Source organism: Oryctolagus cuniculus, chromosome 4, assembly GCF_051225735.1.
Source record: "Oryctolagus cuniculus isolate XC-2025 breed Fujian yellow rabbit chromosome 4, ASM5122573v1, whole genome shotgun sequence".
Taxonomy (NCBI): Eukaryota; Metazoa; Chordata; class Mammalia; order Lagomorpha; family Leporidae; genus Oryctolagus; species Oryctolagus cuniculus.
This window is the reverse complement of record NC_142870.1, coordinates 118,392,635-118,417,628: the sequence shown is the minus strand read 5'-3', so window position 1 is coordinate 118,417,628 and position 24,994 is coordinate 118,392,635. Positions and strand designations below refer to the sequence as shown.

The 24,994-nt window shown below is 36.7% G+C and overlaps 1 long non-coding RNA gene across 7 annotated transcripts in view; it reads left to right on the top strand.

Moving 5' to 3' along the window:
* The window catches only part of LOC149127085 (uncharacterized), a 152,475-nt gene that overhangs the window by 28,482 nt on the left and 98,999 nt on the right, over positions 1–24,994 (top strand). Inside the window, exon 3 of one of the 7 annotated variants that reach the window (XR_016232587.1) lies at positions 4,202–4,308. The exons of the other annotated variants lie outside the window; for them this stretch is intronic. This is a non-coding gene — a long non-coding RNA (uncharacterized LOC149127085). The remainder of the gene's footprint in view (positions 1–4,201; positions 4,309–24,994) is intronic. 7 annotated transcript variants of the gene reach the window in all.

Genomic DNA, 24,994 nt, shown 5'->3' with positions numbered 1-24,994 from the left:
TGTTACTCTCCACTGCCTTCAATAAAATCTCAAAATATTTTTCTCTATCTCATTAAAAAATGTTTGAAAACACAAACTTCAGATGATGTAATGTTTTGTAATTTAGACATATATTTTCTTACTCTGATGCTATTCTTAGAAGTGTTGCTAGAGGGGCTGGCGTTGTGGTGCCACGGGTAAAACCACTGCCTGCAACACCAGCATCTCATATGCATGCCAATTTGAGACCTGGCTGCTCCACTTCCAATCCAGCTGTCTGCTAATGGCATGGGAAAAGACATGGAAAATGGAACTCTGTAATTAACACACAATTATTCTTAGGTGTTTAAATTTTAACTGAAAAGTGATCCCTGTTAGGAATTTGGAAAACATTATGCTGAGTGAAAAGCCAATCCCAAAGGGACAAATACCACTTGTTCTCCTTGATAGGTGACAACTAACTGAGCACCAAAAAGGAAACCTGTTAAAGTGAAATGAACACTAGGAGAAACGGTGACTTGATCAGCCCTCACCCTGACTGTGGATGAGCAACTTGATATGTTATCCCTCTTAGTATTTTTTTTTTGTTCTACTTAATACTTTTGGTTGAATACTGTAATCAATACACAATTCTTCTTAAGTGCTGAAACTTAACTGAGAAGTGATCACTGTTAAATATAAGAGTGGGAATAAGAGAGGGAAGAGATGTGCAATTCGGGACATGCTCAAGCTGACTTACCTCAAACGGTAGAGTTAGAAACATACCAGGGGATTCCAATTCAATCCCATCAAGGTGGCATGTACCAATGCCATTTCACTAGTCCCAGTGATCAATTTCTGTTCACAGTTGATCATAATGATAGGACTAAGAACCAAAGGGATCACATAAACAAGAATAGTGTCTGCAAATACTAGCTGATAGAATAAAAAAGGGAGAGAATGATCCAACATGGGAAGTGAGATACACAGCAGACTCATAGAGTGGCAGATGTCCTGAACAGCACTCTGGCTTCAGAATCAGCCCTTAAGGCATGCAGATCCGGCTGAAAAGCCCATGAGACTATTTCAGGCAAGGAAAGCCAAGACACTCGGGGGAAAAAAAAAAAAAACCTAAATGAAATATCTCTGCGAGTGAGATCCCAGTGGAAAGAACAGGTCATCAAAGAAGGAGGTACCTTTCTCTGAAGAGAGGAGAGAACTTCCACTTTGACCATGGCCTTGTTTAAATATGATCAGAGTCAGTGAACTCAGGGGGCTTCCATAGCCTTGGCAGCTCATGACAAGAGCCTAGGGTGATTACTGATGCCATAAGCAAGAGTGTCAATTTGTTAAGTCAACAACAGGAGTCACTGTGCACTTCCTCCTCATGTAGGATCTTTGTCCTTAGTGTGCTGTACATTGAGATTTAATGCTATAACTAGTACTCAAACAGTATTTTTCACTTTATGTTTCTGTGTGGCAGCAAACTGTTTAAATCTTTACTTAATGTATGCTAAACTGATCTTCTGTATATAAAGAGAATCGAAAATGAATCTTGATGTGAATGGAAGGGGAGAGGGAGTGGGAAAAGGGAGGGTTTCGGGTAGGAGGGACGTTATTGGGGGGAAGCCATTGTAATCCATAAGCTGTACTTTGGAAATTTATATTCATTAAATAAAAGTTTGAAAGAAAAAAAATCAAATAGATGTTAATTTTAGATTGGTGTCAGTTAAAAAATCTCAACACATATTAATATCATCACCATTAGTTATTTTAACATCCAGTGAGCTTGTTTTGTTTACTAAAACTATGCAGTTGTTTGAAGTTTGAGACAAGTAAGGCCTACTTTGGTCCTTGAAGATGCTTGGAAAAAAGTAAAAGAGTAAAAATAACACAGCATGCTTTGTGTTAGGAATGAGGAGGTGCTTTTGAGTCCAGAGTGTTCCTCATTCTGGCCTTTGTAGCATGGGAGAATATCCTGGAGGAGATGGTATTTCATTCTGTCTCAAAGAATGGAAAAGTATTTTTGAGGCAGAGGTTGATACCTCTTTTAGGGAAAGCACAGAACACAATGAAAGAGAAGTATCATGGAATCAAAGGTCAGATTCAAGGAATAATAAGAAATTTAGTTATTTTAAATGTTTATTTTTATCTATTTAAAAGGCAAAGTGACAGAGAGAAGGAGAGGTCATCCCTCTGCTAGTTCACCTCCCAAATGCCTGCAACGTCCAAGTCTCAGAGTGGCTAAAGTCAGGATCTTGGCACTCTGAGTTTGGCATGTGGGTGGCAGGAATCTAACCACTGGGCTAAATGCTGCTGCCTTTCAGGACGGTAGTAGGAAGTTGGCCCAGAAATAGAACAGTTAGGACTCACACCAGCACTCAGATATTGGATGTAGGGACTTAACCCACTGTCCCATAATGCCTACTCCAGAAATTAAGTTTTAACTGGAACATCCATGAATCTTCTCAGAACTCTAAAGAATGGAATAATAAATATTACAACAAGGTAACAAATTACCTTTTTATATATTGGAATGACATGTCAAAAAGCCAATTTTTAATTGTAATAAACTATTTCATTCTTGATAACCCATTTAAAAACTATGCTAACAAATAGTAATTTAAGATCTGGTTCTTTCTTTTAATGATTCAATTGTGTAGCAAATTATTTTAAAATATCTTGGTGATGATAATTGGTACCTTTGATAGTGTGATTTAAAATATTTTGTTTAACAGCCATACTTTTCTCCTATTTTATGTCTCACAACTTCTCAAAAATACCCAACCATTGATGTAGACATGACATCTCCTTATTGTCTCTCAAAAAAAAAAAAAACTTTACATACATTTTGACTTCAATTATTCCACTGTTTATTCTCACATGATATGTCCTTAATCCCATTTCCACTCTACTCTGCACATTTAACTGATCCATCAAGGGTAGCTTTATAGACCCACTCTTACATAAGTATTCCAGCTCTTATTGTAACACTTTGTGAAATTACACCACTCAGATATTTTCTGTACCCCAAATCTTGTGTGTTATGTATTATCTTTTTCCTTTTTAAATTTAATAGTTTATAAAATTTAACTTTAAGGGATCATTTTGTGCTTTTGTTCATTCATTCATTTTTCAAGTAATTACTCTGTTTAGTGCATGCAAAGTATTTCTCAGTTACTAAAGATCCTGAAGTGAATTTAGTTTATGTTCCTCATAAGGAGCTCTGAGTCTAATAGAGGAGCTAGTTATTTAATGTTCTTTATTTTCTTAAGATTTATTTATTTATTTATTTATTTGAAAGGGAAGGAAGGAGAAAAGGGCGAGACAGAGAGATCTTCCTTCTGCTCATTCACTTTCCAGATGGCCACAACAGCTAGAGCTAGGCCAGGACGGAGCCAGGCAATTCATCCAGGTCTCCCATGTGGGTAGCAGGGGCCCCAAGGACTTGGACCATCTGCTGCTACTTTTTCTAGGACAAAAATAGGGTACTGGATAAGAAGTCACACAGCTGGGACATGAATTGATGATGCCAAATGGCATGCCAGTATTGCAGGCAGCTGCTTAACCAACTACATCACAACAGTGGCACCTAAATGTTCATATATAAATATATATATATATATTTGTATAAATTTTATTTTATCATATAATATATGTTTTATTATATATGTAACATACTATGTAAAAGGTGGCATAATACAAAAAATTACCAACTCAACCACTGCGGCCTAATAACAGTTTGGGTGTGTGAAATTAGTGGACATTTCACAGAATGGAGAACTATTTATATGTTTGTGAAGAGTAGGCTATTTCTTAAAATGTTAAAGGCAGTATATATTTTGAGATGAAGAAATAGCATATCCTAATGAGCATAGGAGGACAATGCAGGCACCTTCAAATGCTGTGTCCTGGTTGAGTTACGTGATTAGGAATATTGAATAGCACAAGAGGTGATGAATAAAGTGGAAAGGTCCTTTTTGACTTAAGATGCTGTTTGGTGTATCTTGAAGTAGAAGGAGCATTCTTGAAGTATTTAATCAATATGGTACCAGGATCACATTTATGTATTCAAAATATTGCCCTTGTAGATGGTGGGAAATGGATTAAGAATAGAATAAATAAAAGGCAATGGATAAATTTATGGATTCAGTTTAGTGGTCCAGGTAAGAAATATAATGGGCTTTAAGATTTGTAGTGAGGAGAGGATATTTACTGAAAAAAATGCATTATCTTTTTTCAGATGAAGTGGTCAAGATCTTTTGACTGTCCAGAGAGCAACCAAAAGATGATAATTATTTTTCGGCTTATATAACCAGGTCGTGTATTAGCCGGAGCAAGATGGATATGGTGAGAAAATGTAGGTTAGGATCATGGTTAAAAATTCAGTTTTACAGGTGCTTATTTAGTAGTTGCTATGGGTCTTGGTATCCCAGGTGTGTGCAGGGCCCAAGCACTTGGGCCATCCTCCACTGCCTTCCCGGGCCACAGCAGAGAGCTAGACTGGAAGAGGAGCAACTGGGACTAGAACCCAGTACCCATATGGATGCCGGCGCCGCAGGCGGAGGATTAACCAAGTGAGCCATGGCGCTGCCCCAAGGGGACCCACATATTTAACAAATTAGACACAAGTTAAGACTCAGTTGAGACAGGTGGGAGACTCCTAGAATTCATGCTTTTCAGGTGAATCTAAGGTTGCCCTTCTACACGTACCTTCTCAGGAACTAGAAACGTTTTTCAAAACAAAATTAAGTGTAAGTACTTTTGGATTGACTGAAATGATGATCACCAACATCTATTGCTTTTTAAAACTTCACATACTAATGAAAAGCAGCTCATCTGAAACTTGTCTAACTTTTGCTATTTAATGTCCAACTTCATAGTCCTTGTTATGTAACACATTTGGAGATTAAAAATTCCTTCTGTATGAAAAGATGAGGTGAACTATAACTCAGAATAAGGCTGTGAAATAATGATGAGGAATTAGAAAATTGAGAAAGACCAATGAGAGCAAACACTGTCACATTTTCTAAGAGCTTATGGAAGTAATGAAATAATTAATTTTCTTTCATCAAAGAGTTACTACTTTAAGAGCCCTAATATCTATGAGCTGGGGATTGAATGTTGGGTGTAGAATTAAAAGGAAACTCTTTAAGAGCCTGTGTTGAGGAACAGTGGGTTAAGTGGCTTCTTGGAACTTCTGCATTCCATATTGGAGTGGCTGGAATGAAGTCTCACCACCACTTCCGATTAAGCTTCATGCTAATGCATACTCGGGGGTGGAATGGGGAGCAGATAATGGCCTGCCCCAAACTCAGCTATTGTGGGCTTTCGGAGAGTGAACCAACAGATGGAAGATTCTCTCTCTCTCTCTCTCTCTCTCTCTCTCTCTCTCTCTGCCTTTCAAATCAGCAAATAAACAAATTTTTTAAAAAAGGGAGTCAGGGGGACTATATAGTCTTGAGAAAGGGAATGCAGGAATAAGTAAAAGTCTGTTATAGATTGTGTATTTAAGTCAAAAGATAAAGTATTTTCACATTTGGTCTTTGTTGCTTTTATCTATTTCTACTGTAAACCTTTTAGTGGAAGCTTAATTCTTCCCTTCCTACCCCATTTCCTTCTCTCTGTCCCTACCTCCATTCCTTCTTTCCTTTTTTTTTTTTTTGACTTATAGTTTCTATCACTGACCATAAATCTGGCTAATAAATGCACAGGAATTTAAGTGAAATTGTTTTAATCACTTAGTGTGATATGTGAAACATGATCATTTCTAAAACTGAATATATACATTTTTGTCCTTAATTCCATGCCCTTGTATTTTGCATTTAATTTCTATAACCTATTATTTAAATTTTCGAACTTCAAAACACTGATAATATACTTTCATAAGCCAATTGAAGAGACTGAATTCCCAAAACTTACAGACTGATAATCCTCTGCTACAAAAAGAATGCTGAGCTGTAGAAAATCTGTTCGGCACAGTAGTTTGGATTTCTACTTATTTGAAATTTATGGGAATTGGCAGCCTCTTTCTTTATCCAGAGGCAATGCTTTAGGCACTTTTTCCTATTTTTATCATATGTACAAGAAAATATAAATGTTTTTGTCTTAAACATATTTGACATTCCTCTTGCCTGCCTTTGGACTGTAGCTTTGGATCTTCTGTGTTAAGTGTCCAGGTAATAATTTTTTTATGGTCTTCATCTTGTTAAATGTTCTAAGAGTATTATTTGTGTTTTTCCTTAATAAGGAACAGAAAATTGAGCCTAACTTTAGAAATAGATTCACTGCTTATATTGTTTTTATCTGTTATTTTACAATTGATATAGAAATATAAATTTTATAAAATAGAAAGCTAATGTTAGAATAGTTTTTTTTTTTTTTTAATTTGGAAATGGGTGTGGAGATTTGATTTCTGTGAGGATTCCACTAAAATTAGATATATGACAAATGTTTTATTTTTAATTTATTTTTTTAAAGATTTTTATTATTTATTTGAGAGGTAGAGTTACAGACAGTGAGAGAGAGAGAGACAGAGGGAAAGGTCCTCCTTCCATTGGTTCACTCCGCAGATGGCCACAACGGCCGGAACTGTGCTGATCCGAAGCCAGGAGCCAGCAGCCTCTTTCTGGTCTCCCACACGGGTGCATGAGCCCAAACACTTAAGCCATCCTCCACTGCTTTCCCAGGCCATAGCAGAGAGCTGGATTGGAAGAGGAGCAGCCAGGACTAGAACTGGCGCCCATATGGGATGCTGGCGCCACAGGTGGAGGATTAACACACTGTGCCAGGGCGCCAGCCCCATGACAAATGTTTTATTTATTTCTTTTTTTTTTTATTTTTTTTATTTTTTTTATTTTTTGACAGGCAGAGTGGACAGTGAGAGAGAGAGACAGAGAGAGAAAGGTCTTCCTTTGCCGTTGGTTCACCCTCCAATGGCCGCCGCTGCAGCCGGCGCACCGTGCTGATCCGATGGCAGGAGCCAGGATCCAGGTGCTTTTCCTGGTCTCCCATGGGGTGCAGGGCCCAAGCACCTGGGCCATCCTCCACTGCACTCCCTGGCCACAGCAGAGAGCTGGCCTGGAAGAGGGGCAACCGGGACAGAATCCGGCACCCCAACCGGGACTAGAACCCGGTGTGCCGGCGCCGCAAGGTGGAGGATTAGCCTATTGAGCCACGGCGCCGGCTATGACAAATGTTTTAAATTCCTATTTGCTGTGCTAATGAACAACCTCAGAACTTAGCATTTAAAACAAAAATCACTGTACTTGTTAACATTCCAGGAGGACTTGGGTGAGTTATTTCTCTGTTCTGTGAGCCATCTGTCTCTCAAGTGGTGTTGTAGTAGGATGGAGTTTGCACATGGACATCCAATATGGACTCATTTATATGTCTAACGTGTTGACAAAGCTGGGTTGGAGATTGGCCCTCTTACTTTCCTCATGGCTCTCTCCAGTTTGCCAACTGGGCTTCTTCACATAAGTAAGTCTCTGGACCAGTGTTTAGGACACCTTTCCAGGCTCAAAATCAGAATTAACATTGACTGCAATTTTTGGTCAAAACCAGTTACAAGGTCACAGGAAGTAGACTCCAGCTCTTGACGGAGGACTGGCAAGGTCATTCTGCAAATGAATACACAGGATAGGTGATATTTTTCTGATGATTGTTAGAAATCCAGTCTACTAGAATCCATTTCCATTCTCTTCATTTTAATGACGGTATATTTTCTCCTATGTATTCATAGAATATGTACCAGGCAGTGGTGAGACCATTAAACAGATACAGTTTTGTGCTAAGGAAATTATCTGTGTATTGGGCTAGGTAAAGTTTAAGGTTCCCTCTATTAAATTGTGGGATATATACACTATGGAATACTACATGGCAGTAAAAAAAAAAAAAAAAAAAAAAAAAAAAAAGGATGAAATCCGGTCATTTCAACAAAGTGGAGCAAGCTGGAAAACCTCATACTAAGTGAAATAACCCAGTCCCAAAGAGACAAATACCATACGTTCTCCCTGATTTGGAAGAATTAATAGCACTCCTAAAATGAAAGCTTTAGAAGTAAAATTTAGAATCAATGATTTGAATAGTCCTTCGCCTGACTGTCAAGGTTCAGTTTGTTACTGTTATTTTTTATTTTGTATATCCTTTTTTTCCTCTGTTTTCTTTCTTTTTTCTTTTCTCTTCTTCATACTACATGTTGAACTCTTTATGTAACATAGTTAATAATATGTATTTTAAGTCAATTGGAAAAAGATCTCAGTTAAAAATAAGAGGGGAATAAGAGAAAGAGGAAGTAGTCTATAACTATAAAGCAGTATAGCTTTGCATACAGCCCTACAGACTTCTAAGGGTACAGCCTAAAAATTTGACATAGGACTGGAAACCCATAAAAATTGGTGGTATAAATGCCATCTTAACTGTTAAAATGAGCATATTAAATGTTAAAGTGAACATATAGATAGGTTTAAGTGTAAAAGTGATCATATAAATAACATCAAATGCCTGGTAATAATAATAGAATTAAAAAGGAAGGAAAGTCCAATATGGGAAGTAGTCCACACAGCAGACTCCTAGAATGACATTCGCTGTAAATAGCACTCTGACCTCAGAATCAACCCTTAAGGCTTCCTGGTCTGGCTGAAAGGACTGTGAGAGCATTTCAGGCATGGAAAGCCAAGATTCTGTGGCAAAAAATATCGTACATGGAGGATCTCTGTGAGACTTCAGTGGAAAGAAAGGGTCATCAAAGAAGGATGTACTCTTCTCTGAAGGGAGGAGAGAACTTCCACTTTGCTTATGGCTGTGTCCAAATAGCGGTGGAGTCTATAGTCATAAAAGGCTTCCATAGCCTTGGCAACCCATGGCAAGAGCCTTGGGTGATCACTCGCATCATAAATAAGAGTGGTGATTGCTAAAGGAACAACAGAAGTCATTGTGCACTTACTTCTCTTGTTGATCTCCATACTTAATGAGTTGTACTATGGGAATCAACTGCAAATCTTGTCCTCAAACTGTACTCTATACGTTGTGTGTGTGCGTGGGTACAAACTGTTGAAGTCTATGTTTAACATAGACTTCATATATGGTCCTCTGCATATAAAATTAAACTAAAAGTGAATCATAATAAGGGAGATGGGAGAGGGAGAGGGAGAGGGAGGTGGGATGGGAGTTGGGGTGGGAGGATGGGTATGCCTAAAGTTGTATCTTTGAATAAATGCATTCATTAAATAAAAAACTTAAAAAAAAGTTTCCCTCTATTAGACTATGAGGATAGTTCAAAAATGTTTATGCAAAAGTGGAACTAAAAAGTGTGCTTAAGTATGTTAAAAACAACGCTTATCTTTTATTTTACATTTTTCATGAAATTTTTGAAGATTTCATATTCAGTGTTCTTTAAATGAAACAAGGGTACAGCCATAGTTTCTTACTGTGAATGTATTTTGTTCTAAATGGCATTTTATTGTCTGATATAGGAAAGTTTCTGTATTTAGGTTGTGTAAAAGCAACTGCATTGCTCTTCACACCGTAGTATTTCACTTCATTATTTTAAAATCATTTCTACTTCATATACAACAACTATAAGTAAAAATCTTTATTTGCACAGTTAAATAAAACTTTGATGAATAACATAAGATGTGATTGTTGGAGTTATATGAACTAGCTACTGAAAGAATCAGGGACAATTATATTTATTCAAACTATCTCTTCATTTGCTAGGAAATAGATAAGACAGCAAAGTGAAAAAGAAAATAAAATATTAAAATTTATCTTATTGACTGATAGTGACTAAAGAGCAAAGTAGCCCAGTATTTTATTTTTATTTTTTAAAAATATTTGTTTGTTTATTGGAAAGTCAGAATTACAGAGAGGGAGAGGCAGAGGCAGAGAAAGAGAGAGATCTTCCATCCACTGATTCACTTTCCAAATGGCCACAATGTCCCGGGCTGGACCAGGGTGAGGCCAGGAGCCTCTTCTGAGTCTCGCACGTGGTTCCAGGGGCCCAAAAACTTGGACCATTCTCTGCTGCTTTCCCAGGCACACTAGCAGGGAGCTGAATCAGAAGCAGAGCAGCTGGGACTTGAACTGGCACCCACGTAGGGTGCTGGCACTGCAGGTTGCGGCCCCAATAGCTCAGATTTTTAGTGTGATCAAAGTCCTACAGAAAAATGGTTATGTCCGATTTGTCAAGATTAGCATTTCCAATAAGTAGTTCAATTTGCTATCACACTTTTTCCCCAAGCCATTGCATTTCGCCCTTCAATAGCTTAGAGTTGTAGTTTCTAAAACAGAATTCATTATTCAGACAAATGAAACTGAAAAATTAACTAATTTGTATTCTCTCTAAGTGTTTTGATGAATCTTCATAAACATGCTGTTAGTTTCATTCCTCTGAGCTTTGGATAGTTTACTGTTTATGATAATAAAAGTGCAACAGGGAATACTTTAACATATGTCAGATGCAAACTGAGTGAAATATGACAGTTTATATTCTTTGAGACAGAAGATTGATTTTTGAAAAATATTTGTACATAAAATACCTGCTTCAACATCATAATTCTAAAAAAGCGTACATGAACTGAAATCCATTGCTATCACATAATGTTTCCTATAAATGGTAAGCAGAGTATATCTTTCCTCATCTGCATCCAAAAGTACCTTTTCCTTTTGGGTCTATTTTTGTAGGTTCTATTTTCTCTGAATCTTTGCTAATATCTTAGCTAAGTATTTTTGATATTCTAAAGGGCATAGTTATCTCATTTGCATTTCCCTAATAATGTGTGATGATGTTGAAATTTTTTTAAAATATGATTTATTTATTTATGTGAAAGAATTTTAGAGAGAGAGGGAGAGACAAAGAGAGAGAGAGATCTTCCATGCGCTGGTTCATTCTCCAAAATGACTCAATGGCCAGGGCTTAACCAGACCTAAGCCAGGAGCCAGAAACTTTATCCAGCTCTCCCATGTGGAAACATGGACCCAAACACTTGGACTATCTTCTGCTGCTTTCCCAGGCACATCAGCAGAGAGCTGGATTGGAAGTGGAGCACTGGGACTTGAATTGATGCCCACATGGGATGCTAGCGTTGCAAACAGTGGTTTAACCAGCTACACCACAGGGCCAGCTCCATCGAACATTCTTTCATGTGTTTTTTTTTTTTTTTTTTGGCTGTTGACATGCCCTTTTGGTGAAATTTCTGATCAAGTCTTAGTATTTATTTTATATGGGATTTTTCTATTCATGCTATTGCGTTTAGCAAGTTCTTTATATATTCTGGATACAAGTCCTTTGTTGCCTGTGCAATATGCAAATATTTTCCCCTAGTCTGTTCCTTGCCTTTTCTCTTTCTCAGGAGTGCCATTTACAGAGGAGAAATTTTCCCTTCCCTTCCCTTCCCTTCCCTTCCCTTCCCTTCCCTTCCCTTCCCTTCCCCTCCCCTCCCCTCCCCTCCCCTCCCCTCCCCTTTCCTCTCCTCCTCCCTCCCCTCCCCTCTCCTCCTCCCTTCCCTTCCCTTCCCTCCCCTCCTCCCTCCCCTCCTCTCCTCCTCCCTTCCCTTCCCTCCCCTCCTCCCCCTTCCCTTCCCTCCCTTCCTCCCCCCTTTCTTTCCTTTCCCTTCCCTCCCCTTCCCTTCCCTTCCCTCCCCCTCCCCTCTCCTCCCCTCCCCTCTCCTCCTCTCTCCCCTTCCCTCCCCTCCTTCCCCTCCCCTCCCCTCTCCTCCTCCCTCCCCTCTCCTCCTCCCTTCCCTTCCCTTCCCTTCCCTTCCCTTCCCTCCCCTCCTCCCTCCCCTCCTCTCCTCCTCCCTTCCCTTCCCTTCCCTCCCCTCCTCCCCTCTCCTCCCCTCCCCTCTCCTCCCCCTCCCCTTCCCTTCCCTTCCCTTCCCTTCCCTCCCCTTCCCTTCCCTTCCCTCCCCCTCCCCTCTCCTCCCCTCCCCTCTCCTCCCCCTCCCCTTCCCTCCCCTTCCCTCCCCCACCCCTCTCCTCCCCTCCCCTCTCCTCCCCCTCCCCTTCCCTTCCCTTCCCTCCCCCTCCCCTTCCCTCTCCTCCCCCTCCCCTTCCCTCCCCTCCTCCCCCTCCCCTTCCCTCCCCTCCCTCCCCCTCCCCTTCCCTTCCCTTCCCCCTCCCCTCTCCTCCCCTTTCCCATTCATCTGTAAAAACTTTTAGATATAATTTTATATTAGTTATAAAAATGATCCCCATATATAGAAAATAGTTTGGGAAATATAATCATCCAGAATACAAGAAAAACTAACTCTAATTCTACCATAAGTATTGTTAATATTTTGATGATTATTCTTTCATTCTCTTTTTCACATGCACAAATGCACATGCATACAGATACACATTCACACACGGAGTCCCTTACTTGTTTACTCCTTGGTTTTTATACAAGTGGATCATGGGAAGCCATTTAAGTAAAATTACTTTTTGTGCAGAAAATTTAGATTATCTATTTTTATGTATTTGAGAGAGTCAGAGAGAGTGAATCTTCCTCACTCCCCAAATGCCCTGAACATCTGAGATGGGGTCAGGCTGAAGCCAAGAGCAGGAACTCCAAGCTGGTCTCCCACATGGGTGGCAAGGATCCAAGTACTCAAGCCGTCATCTTCTGCCTTCCAGAGTGCATGTTCACAGGAAGGTGCATTGGAAAGAGGAGGCAGAACTTGATTCCAAGCACTCTGATATGGGAGGTGGGTGTTTCAGGTGGCAGCGTAACCCACTGCACCCCATCTGCCCCAGAAATTGTTACATGTTTTACACCATTCATAGAAAACTATTTTATGCTATAAAATACAAAGATGGCATTAGGAAACTGAATAAAATGCAGTAATATACTCATCTAAATATTTTTAGTTCTTTTTATAAATATAGTATAAAGCATGCACTGAAAGCAATTCATTAGAAATACCTTTTTTCTGTCTGCAATAGAAGTGTAGAACTTTTATAAATTGAAATCTGAAGAATTTTGGAATTGGACAAATTCATTTTTAGATAAGCATTTCTGTCTATACCTGGAAGATTAGGTGAACAAATGTTTGAAGCTTTAGCCAATTAATGGAGCACTATGCAACTGTATAGAAAGGAGGAAAGGAGAAACTGTGGTGCTTGATTATCTTAGAGTATATTGTTACGTGAAGAAAGGGAGGAAAAGAGATTTCATATTGTGTACTAATATTTGTATAAATTAAAAGGAAATAATTCATATGTCATTATCTGTTTATGTTTGCAAAAATCAGTAATTAAAACAAAAAAATAATAAGCCAGAAACTAATGAAATTATTTATAGGAGAACATAAAGTTGAAGAAAACATTAGCATTAAATGAAACTTCTGTGAGTATAAATTCCTACATAGTTTAGCATTGTTCCAACATGAAAAACTAGTAATGTTTCACAATATAGAAAAAATTCAAACTGGAAAAATGGAGAAAATGAAAACTAAGCTTGTGTGTATATATATATTTTTATACAAAATTATTAACAAAAATACACAGAAAAAATCAAAATGATTGTATTTTTTCAATAGCATGTTTTCAAAAACAAAAGCACAAAGAAAGTAGGAAATCTTAGCAACACTGAATTATTCTTGATTCTTGATAACCACTGGATTAATATGAGTTATAGTCTTTATGATCTCATAAATATGTTAAAGCTTTTATCTTTAGGGAGGTTATGATTTTAAAAGTTACTTTATATAAATATAGACAGATAGTTACACTTCAGTGTGTGTTTAATAATACGATCATCTAATACATAATTATTTGTGACATTTTATGTATTCTTTTCTACATTTGTTTATGAAAGAGAAATCTTAAAAGGAGTTGTCATACTAGAGGTTTTTTGAAAGAAGCGTAGTTTTTCAGTAATTTTTCATTCAAATTTCAGCAGTTTTATTGAATGTAATATACTATAAAGGATTGATTTAAAATCTGGTTTTTACTTTACTATTTTTCTCTACACCTCATGCCATCTTAAAATCATAAACACAGGAATAACTGATCTATTGATCAAATAAACTCAAGGAACAATAATTTCTCCAGTTCCAGTATTATATAGACCTGAAGCAATATATTTGTAGTAAGTATATACTCTTTAACCTATAAAATTATGTATCTCGCATGTAATGCTATAGTTTTTTCATGATGTTATATTAAGATAATCATTTTTCAAGAGTATTTCAAAATGTTCATGGAAAATAAGTTTACTTTTGTACAGTAAAAATTTGAAATCCACACATAGTTTTGATTTTTCACAATTTGCATTCTCCCTGAGTTTTTTTAAGATCACATGTGTGTGTGACTTTGTATGTGCGTGGGTGTATATATACTTTACTTGATATTGTCATTTAAATGTATTTGCTGCTGTTTTCAGGCTTGTAGAGTTCTCAGGTTTCCTATGTATAGTTGTTATTTGTCGCTGATCCAATGACTCCTTATAAACTGATACAGGCATTCACATTGTGGGTCATTTCTTCTCATTGGGATTTTTTCCTGAATAATTTATTTCTCTCATAATATCATTCTCTATAAAAATATGCTCTGCTTGTACTATAAGCAATTGATGATATTTATCTATAAACATATGTATTGATGTTAAAACAAGTTGTCTGTTTCCAATATTTAATGATGTGCTAAAATAGTTATGATATCATCTGTGAATCTGAGGTAATAGTTTACATTTTACAAAGCTTCTTGGGGAAAAACATTATGCATAACAAATTTTAAACAACCCACTTAATTTTACTTTGGAGATATTCTATGTGATATGTATTCACATATATATCTGCAATTTAAAGTTTCACATAAAATACATTCAGATGTCATAAATTCAGTGATTTAAAATTTTGTGATATTAACATTTAGAGACTTAAACTTTGTTGTTTATATGAGAATGTCAAAGCTACCTTTTTTACTTTCTAGAAGTATAGTTGAGAAGTAGGAGGTATTAGTGATTAATGAATTAATGTGGATTGTGACTCAACAATTTTATTACTGAAACTTGGATATGTAAATATGTAAGTCTAGTAATTGGGAAGGTTAGCCTTAGAAGTAGAATAAAACATAAAAACATTTAATAATGATTAATTGATACAAGCTTTAATTTTTAATACAAATATATTGAGCAATATAATTATTTAAAATGAAACTTGTTAAACTGTTTTATTTAAACTGAAACTTGTCTGGTGTTTTCTAAAATTCTTTTTATATTATTTTCAACAACGTTTCGCACTACAACACATATTTCAAAGATTTGCAAGTTCATTTTATTTTTTACTTGGTATAATTTGTTCCATTGAAAATGTAGACTTTGTGGAATTGCACATCAGTCTTTGCTTTGTTCATTTTCTCATTAATGATGGTAGTAGTTATCCATGTGAGAGACACTGAAAAGCTTCTAGATCCCTCCCCCCTTTTTTCCCTGTTAAATGCCCTTGTTATTTCTTTGATTGTAATCTTCCAATTCTCATTTGAATGCATTCTTTTCCCTCTCTACCTCTGTCTAGCCTAAAACATTTATCACCTTTCAGTTGGACAATGGTGATGGTTTGCTAATCACTGTTACTACTTTGGGTCTATTTCTTCCAATCAGTTCTTCAAAGTTTCTAACAACATTGTTATTCCAAAAAACAAAACCAGTTGTAACACTTTCCTGCTTTGGACCCCTTACTACCACAAGATATATGTCACTTAAGAATTGTTATTATTTGATCACAAACTACCTTTAAGGTATCTGTCTCCAGCTATTCCAGCTACTTTAGAATGTTCACTGTTCTAAGCAAATAAGATGGGGATTCAATTTTTAGTGTTCTTGTGGCTGATGTCTTTGTTGAATAATTCTTGTACTTCTTCATTTAGTGCAGTCACTTAGATTTTATTCTCTAGAAAATTTCACAGCTTTCTCAGAAGTGAGTTCTTTTGCAGGGCATAAATACATCCTATTGATCTTGTACCTGACACATAATATACATTTTAATTCTTATATATTGAATTACAGAATAAGTGATTGCATTTCATGATTATGAAAATGAAGCATCAGTGGTCAAGAAGTGAAATATAACAAAATAGCAGAGGCACATTGAAAACAAATATATTTATGGACTTGGTGAATTTTTCATAAAAGCCAAAATATCTCATTATGATTGGAGTCTTGTTTGGTTAAATTAGTTGATCCAAATGGTTGAATTAATGATATTCAAACATAGAAAAACAATTTGGATAATAATCTTTTGGGAGTTAGAAGAAGAGGAAGAATAATGGACAGGGTTTAGTTTTTAAAGGTATCTGGGGTTTGTTTTAATCAGCAGTTGTAAGATGAACAGGAAAAGAAATGATAGGAAGAAAGAAGATTACTATATTCATTGTTCCTTGGAAATGGAAGGAGCAGCACATCACTTCCCCCCTTCATGGGGGAAGTGATAGGGTTTAGTCAAAGGTAGCAAGTGAAAATGTGATCAGGAGCCTTCGTTGTTGTTTTCTCGAAGGAATGGGAAGGCAGAGGAAATAGATGAGATTGGTAGTTTGAATACTTTCAATGGGTTCTGGGACATTTTCGTTTGAAACTTAATTACAGGCTGATCAGAATAGTGGATAATGCCATGGAGTCTGAGAGCCTCATAAAGAGGAAGTAGCGAGGACAAGCTCTGGATTGGTTGGTTTGTTTATGAAAGCTCACTGCTAGGCGAGTTGTCCACTATCTCTAAGAATCAGCTAACTAAAAAAAGGATTAGCAAGTTCCCAAGATATCAAAGCTTCTGAATAAATATAAGACATAGTTAAAACAATTAGAAATCAGTTAAACTGTGTGACTGAACCTCAAGCAATAGTGAAGTAACCAGGAGGATATGCATCACCCCCTTCTTGCTTGTAAATTGGAAAATAAAAGGAAAATCTTTATTTGCGACTGTTTGGTTATTCTGAACTTAGAGAGTATGTCAGGTAGTACTTGTTGCTGAGAGAAAATTGCTTTCAAAGCAGAAGCTTTGTTTGCCAGCAGCTCAAAAAGCTAGATCTTATGGTGGAAAAAGTGAAAGCTCCATCTCTCAGTAAAGCACAGCTGGAGCAAGCAGCTCCAGCAGTGAGAAGCAGAGCAAGCCTGCGTCATCCATGGAAAGTGAATCTGGTTCCTTTCTCAGTGCTATCAGGGCAGAGGACAGAGACCCTGGGAGACAGAATGGAGCAAGGAGGGGCTGGATGATGTTTGTTTCTAAACCTTTACGATTGCTTGCTACGTTGTGGTGCATCCACTTTCAGTTTACTACAGATAAAGACTGATAAATTTAACCTTTGAAGCAAGGTAGGGTGAAAGAAAAAATATTTTTCAGCCACTGTAGTTCAAAACCACTTATACAAATATTTTGTCTGCTTATAGTATCCATCACACTTTAGTGCAATTCATCAATCCTCTTTTTATTTTTAAAGATTTGTTTATTTATTTATTTGAGAGGTAGAGTTACAGACAGTGAGAGTGAGAGACAGAGAGAAAGGTCTTCCTTCCATTGGTTCACTCTCCAAATGGCCACAACGCCCAGAGCTGCGCGACCTGAAGCCAGGAGTCAGGTGCTCTTTCCCGGTCTCTCATGTGGGTGCCAGGGCCCAAGGATTTGGGCCATTTTCTACTACTACGTTCTCAGGCCACAGAGGAGAGCTGGATAGGAGCAGGAGCAGCCGGGATTAGAATCGGTGCCCATATGGGATGCCGGTACTGCAGGTGGAGGATTAACATACTGTGCCACAGTGCTGGCCCCATCAATCCTCTTTTTTTAAGATTTATTTTTATTTTTTAGAAAGAGAGAGAGAGAGAGTTCCATCTTTTATCTGCTGTCTCACTCCCCAGGTGACATCAAAAGCTAGGGCTGGGCCAGGCTGAAGTCATGAGATTCTGGAACTCCATCTTTCCGACGTGGGTGGCAGATGTCCAAGTGCCTGGTCCATCATCTGCTGCTTTCACAGGCACAATAACGGGGAGCTGGATAGGAAGTGGAGCAGCCAGCACTGGAACCAGTGCTCATATGGGATGTTGGCATAGCAGGTGGTAGCTTAACCTTCTGTGCCATAGTATCTCCCCCATCCCCTTTGCTCATGGATAAGTAGTTACCTTCCGTTTATATTCTGCTGAGGTATGAGTGCCAAGGACATCCTGGAGTCAGTTGGACTGTTTCATGGTAAAGCCCAAATAAGGGACATGGATTAATGGGACCACAGGAAGGATAGCTTCTCCAACTTAAAGGATGATACCTTAAATTCTTAAAGGCTAAGGTTTGTGAGAAAACAAGAATGCCCTCATTTAAAAATGATTTACTAACTCTGTAGACTAGTTCCTATTAAAAATCACATTAATGCATGTTTTTAGTCCCCATGGAAAATTAAGTAGAAATTTCTGGCCAAGGTACTTTCTCAGCTGGGACTAAGAGTTCTGCATAACAGACACTATCATTGACCTTAATATAAAATGGGACATGGTTAGCAACTGTTAAATATTGAAGGATTTTTTATTCCATTATCTTTTTTTTTTCCTTTCTAGTCTGCTCTGAATGTGCACCCAGCATAGCTTGAAGCCCTACCCTCTTTCCAAGAGATAAGAATTCTAGGCTCATATTAGGCTCATTCATTGTCCTTTCTTTTTTCAGATTTGGTGAAGCAAGTGAAAGGGCTTTAGTTTCAGCTAAACTACTGATGAATATACTCTTAAAAAAAGACTCCAAGCATGCTGTAATGATGGAGAGAGAGAGAAATGTTGCTAGCTTTGATTTGATAAGTACTCATGGTGTGCATTTGTTCAAATTTCACATTGTACCCCATATATACATGTGATTGTTGAGTGTTGACCAAAATATTTTAGAAAAGTTTAAGTGGCTGGAATGGTAACTAACCTGATGTGATCATGACCTATCATAACCTACTAAATACATGTATTGAATGATCAAACTATACTCCATAAATATGTGCAGTTAAAATAATTTTAGAAAAATTGTTCTCAAATGTAAAGTAAATTTGGTCTTGGAGGGAGCAATTCTATTTGTCAACCCAAATATATCATGTTAGAGTTGATTATGCAGATCCAGGTGCACTTGATACAGTATATTCTCTCAGTAAGACTATTCTATGTGAACTGGAGAATGCCTTAAATTTAAATTCCATCAGGAATACTGATATTGAAGAATAATATGCAAAAAGGAGAGGATAGATAAAATAAACCATGATCTCTGTCAAAAATAGAGAGCTCAAAGTGAGAATGTCTTTGACATGATAAAAACAAATAAACTCACAAACGACTTAAAGTTCTTCTCTGAATCTCCTTTAATAGGAGCAGGATTCTACTCCTTACTTATCTAGACATAATTACATGAATGTTTCCAAAGCAATATTGAGAATGTATGAAATTCTCTGAAGGCATTTTCCTATGGTGTCAACAGATAAATCTAGTTTTTATAGTTACAACTCCTCTGATACTATAGCTAGCCTCATAGAATAAGGGAAAGAGGAGTAAAATAAATAAAAAGCAAATTATTTTTCTGCTTTCAGTGGTTGAAAGAAATGCTAAAATAATTCTCTATTCTACTCCCACTTTAAATTCTATAGTTAATTATTGAATATCTACTGTGAAATGTACATGAAGACATATAATGTGTATATTCTTTGGTTTCAATGTTATTCAGAATCTGGTAGGATAGAGCAGATAAACAAGCAAAAAACAAACAAACAAACAAAAAAAAACTACCTTCAAAGGAAGAGATAAAATGCCACAGGAGTCTTATCTGCCACGTAGCAAGAATTTCAGTCAAACAACACAGATTTTTTGTAGACAAATTATGGGTGGTGGGTAAAGTGTTTAAGAGGCTCCTTTGGTTGTCTGCATCTCTTAGAGGAATGCCTGGGCTTGAGTCTTGGCTCCATTTCCAATCCCAGTTCCTACTAATGTGCACACTGGGAGGCACCATGTAATGGTTCAAGTACTTGTATCCCAGCTACCCATGTGTGACAGCAGAGTTGAGCACCGGGCTACAGATTTGGCCCAGCTTTTGTGGGCATAGGGGATGAACCATATCAAATAGAACTATGTCTCTTTCTCTCTTTCTGTCTCTATGCCTTTTGAATAAATGAATGCTTAAAAAGAAATCAAGAAACAATTTCTAGCTCTTGAGTCTGCTGAGCAATGTGACCCAGTGTACTATCCAACCAAATCCAGTCCCTACAAGAGTATTTAAGTAAATACTAAAATGTTTTTACTTTTGTATCTCTAATACTTAAGACTAAAGTATGAAATCACAGCTTGTTAAATTATTTGATGAGCTGGCATAAAACATGGTTGTGTTTTGTTTTAAAAACAATCTTTATTTATCTGAAAAGCAGAGAGAGCGAGAGAGAGGGTGAGAGCAAGAGAGAGTTAGTTCCCCCATCTTGCTGGTTCATTCCCAAAATGTCCATTAAGGCAAGCCTGCCAGGCTGAAGCCATGAGCAGGAAACTCAACATGGGTCTCCTAAGACTGGCAGAGACATAACCACGTAACTACTTGAGCCATCACTGTTGCTTCACCTGATGTGCATTAGCAGGAAGCTGGAATTGGAAGCAGAACTGCGACTCGAACCCAGGCTCTATATAAGGGATGTGAGCATCCCAAGTGGCATCTTAACTGCTGGGCCAAAAGCACTTGCCCCATGGGTTCTGCTGATAAGAGAGCCTTTGTATTTCATCCATTTTTCTAATGTTGTTAATATCAGATTGACTCACAGCTGATGCTAAAATGTCCGGTTTACCCTTATATTTCTAATTCTCTCATATCTTTTAAAAATTGCTCATGTAAAACTTGATGATTTTATTGAAATCATAGCTAGATGCTCTGGCCATTCACAGGTATTTTCATTTACTTAAAAGTGAATTTTAAATCATTTCTATTTGTGTAACCAATGCAATAATTAGCACATAGAAGGCTTCTATCAATGCAAAGAACTCTCATTCTATACATTATAGTCATTCTCTCCACCATCTATAACCCCCACAATCCCTGAATAGTTATTGATCATGTTAATATTTTCTCCTGGTGAAGGTCAAGTAAATGAAATTATATACTTCAAATATGTAACCTTTGAGACTGTCTATTTTACTCAGAACAATGCTTTGAGATTCATTTAAAATGTCTTGCATATCCCTAGTTCTTTCCATTTTTGTTCATTGAATGGACACTCTACGGTTTGTATGCTTCCATTTGCCCATTGAAGAACATTTGAGTTATATTTTTGTATTTTGGAGGTTTATCAGTAGAGTTACTTTAAGCATTCTCAAATATATTTTAGTGTGAATGTAAGTTTTTATTTATCTAGAGTAAATATCTAGAAGTCCAAATGCTTGGTTTTTGATTACTGTATGTGTAACTTTATAAGAAACTGCCTCATAATTTTTTTGTGTTTTATTATTCTTTTAATTTCTTCCTGTTTGAATGCTAGCAATGCATTAGTTGGGTTTTCAGAGTTTTCTCAGTGTAATATACAAAAGCTACTTATAATCCATTAGACTTTGGAAAATTGTGAGTGATCTGAAATTTCTGGAAAAACCCTCTTTTCAAAAATTAAGTGATTAAATTCCTACCCTGAATTATGCTGTATCACATATTTTCCTAGAACTATGCTTATCTGTCATATCTCAAGGCCTTGCAGAGTTTGTGATGAAACATCTGTCAGTTTTCACTATAGCTTTAACCTCTCTCCACAGTCTTCAATATCCATTGGGGCTAGACTAGGAGAGAAATATGAATTAAAAAATCCCTTCATATGATCGGAATTGTTTTTCCATTTCTTTTGGATGATATTCCTTTACAAATAGTCCTTTCTCAACTTTCATGCAAGTAGGGTTTGTGGTCTAAGCTGCTAAGACAAAGCCGGACATATATGAGTTCCATTAATACACAAAGCCTAGATAAAAACCGGACCCTCTTACTCCATCATGCTTCCCACACTTTATTACTATGAGTCATGAAATAAACTATCTCATTTCTATTTTTCATTTGTAAATCAGCTATATACTAGTACCTGACACATAGGATTCCGTTGAGACCTAACTTAATCAAGTAGGTTTTGATCATCTTCTAGAACATATTTGGTGCTCAGTAAAGGTCAATTTGCTTTACTCTTTAGAAAAAAAATCTTGGAGCTAGAAACTGTACTCTGGTTGGTAGCTTCCCACAAAAACTCTAGAAGAAGCATTGACTTTTATGAATTGTGACTTGAGAAGCCTAAGAGCAAATATGTGACCACCCATATTTCCTTTGGTCTCTCCGCTTCCATTTTATTAGTTGCTTAGCACTGTATTTCTGCCTGTGTCTTATAATTTAAATTTAAATTCCACTGAGACTAGTCCATTACACACAAATAGCTTCATCAAATATCAGTTGTTGGGCTTACAAAAAATAATAATAATGAATATCGAAATATTGTTTTAATATTTTGAAGAGTAGAACTCATTAAACTAGCAAGATTTTAATACATTTTGAGTCTGTCAACTTTTCATTTATTGCTCCAAAATTTTCCCAAAATAGGTTTCAGAATGTACAGTTGAAAGTTTAATGTTCTTAGGAATATCACCAAACATTTTGATAAATTAATAATCATGATAACTCTCTAGTGATAGCTTCTTAGGATAAGATATAGTTGTTTGAGAAAATTTAATTTTTAACAAATAGAACATCCATTTGTGCTAGATGTAAGACTCTGCTGAGGATACCCTCATCTCACAGCCAAGTGGCAGCATTCAATTTCCAGCTCTAATTCTTGATTTTAGCTTTTTGCAAATGCTACCTTGCAGTAAGTGGTGCCTTAAGTAGTTATGTTCCTGTTGTTCCCATGGGAGAGCTGGGTTGAGTTTCCATCTCCCATCTTCAGCCTGACTTAATCTCCTCTGTTGTGGGCATTTGGGAAGTAAGCAGGTGGAAGCTCACTACCCGCCTCTCTCTGCCTTTCAAATAAATAAAAGAAAAAATAAAAAATGAAAGCTTCGTAATAAACAACTATGCAAGTGCTTACTAACTTAATCTCATTATCCATATAGAAGATACATAGATGTATAAGAAAGCAGATGAATTAGTAAAAACAAAACACTGTATGATAACTCACCATAATGCAGTCAAGTGTCTTTCAGAGCATATTGATGGCTTATTTAAAGGGCAATTACATTAATATAAAGTTGGAGAGAAAAATATTGTTATAGTAGCACTAATTCAAAATGAATATCTTCTGTTTTCTATCTAGAGACCATCATGTTATAAAACAAAATAGATAATAAGAAGAGTCCTATAAGTAAGTTAACTTTTGTGAATATATTTGTTTAGTGTGTAGTCAAAATAGTAACATTGATGATCAGATACCTGCCTATCAGTTAATCTGAAAATTTTTTAAAGAAGATCAAAGAAATATTACATACATCAACTGTATTCCATCAATTATTTGTCAAAATGGAAAAAAAGTCTGTAGTTATATATACTTCATTCTTATAAAATTTACACTGTGCCTGCAGAAGTAGTGATTTTGAAGCATGATTAGTATTACTTTCATTCAACACTGGAACAAGAAAAAGAGTTTTTTGCTCTGTGCTTTACAGTTCATGAATTTAAGGATATTTGAAAACTAGTGCTGTAATGGGCCGTTGACCATGTTTACTTGTGTCTTGCAACAATGCTATTTTTCATTTTAGCCAACTTAGCTTTTCATTGAACTAACAGCTATCCCTAAGCACCTGCATTTCACCTCAAAATGGTGAAACAATCAACTGCCACATTACATCAGCTCATTGAGCAGCACTTGACTTACCTTGTTTTCCTCTGTCACTCTGTGTGTGTGTGTGTGTGTTTGTACTACGACTAATTCAGCAACACTGAGAGCCAGACTATTAATTTTCCTTTTTAAAAAATTTTATTTAAGATATACACATTTTATATGTGCATATTTAGGAACATAGTGATACCACCCTACCCTTCCTCCTGCCAAAGCTCCAACCCCTCTTTCTACTCCCTTTTCTATTCCTGTATTGATAGTCTCCATATTGATAGATATTTAGATACCTTTCAATGTTTTTGAACAAGCAACCGTTACTATTTCTATCTATGTTGTTATCAATATATGTGCTTTTTATTTATTTTTACTATTACTTAAAATTTTTATTTAAGTTATAGAAGTTTCATGTATTTCATATATACAGACTTAGGAACATAGTGATTCACCTTTGAAATTCAGGCCACTTACCATACAATTTTGACAACCATTAAGAGATAGTATTGCAGCCTCATAGAGAAATAAATCATTTGTTCTTTTAAATTAGACTTCCTAATTAAATTCCAGACTATGCTTCTTTATTTAAATACTTATTTATTTATTTATTTGAGAGTGAGATAGTGAAAGAGAGCAAGCCCTCCCATCTGCTGGTTTACTCCTCAGATGCCCACAAGGTTTGGGACTGGATCAGGCTGAAGCCAGGATCTGGAAACTCACTCAAGGTTTCTCATGTTGGTGTAGAGCCATCACCACTGTTTCTAAGATTCTGCATTAACAGGAAGCTGGAGTCAGGAGCCGGAACCAGGAATTAAATCCAGGTGCTCCAATACGGGAAAGGTTAAATTTTAACTGATGTCTTAACTGCTAAGTTAAATTCCTACCCCAATATGTGTTTCTTAGTAAAATGAATTAAGCAGTCTAGCAAGTTCAACCAGAGCCATTACTTTCTCAGTATAAATGTCTTTTTCTTTCACAAAAACCATACGTTGACTGCTTATACCTCATTAATTCTAATACAATTACTTTCAATAGCTGTTGTACAATGCAAAGTTACAGTTCCATTTTTTCCCAGTTGAGAAAGCTAAAGGAACTTTAGCTGCAGATTGGATTGTACACCAAGACTTTATTCATAGGTCATGAATGTTCACTTTTGCACCTTTTGTCTGGGAGCCTTGCCCCATTTTGTATGCATATTTTAATCTAAGAAACATAGCCTTCCTAGGTATTTAAGAAGTAGAAAATCTTGTACTCAAGTCATCCTGTGTCCAATGGTCACTTCAAG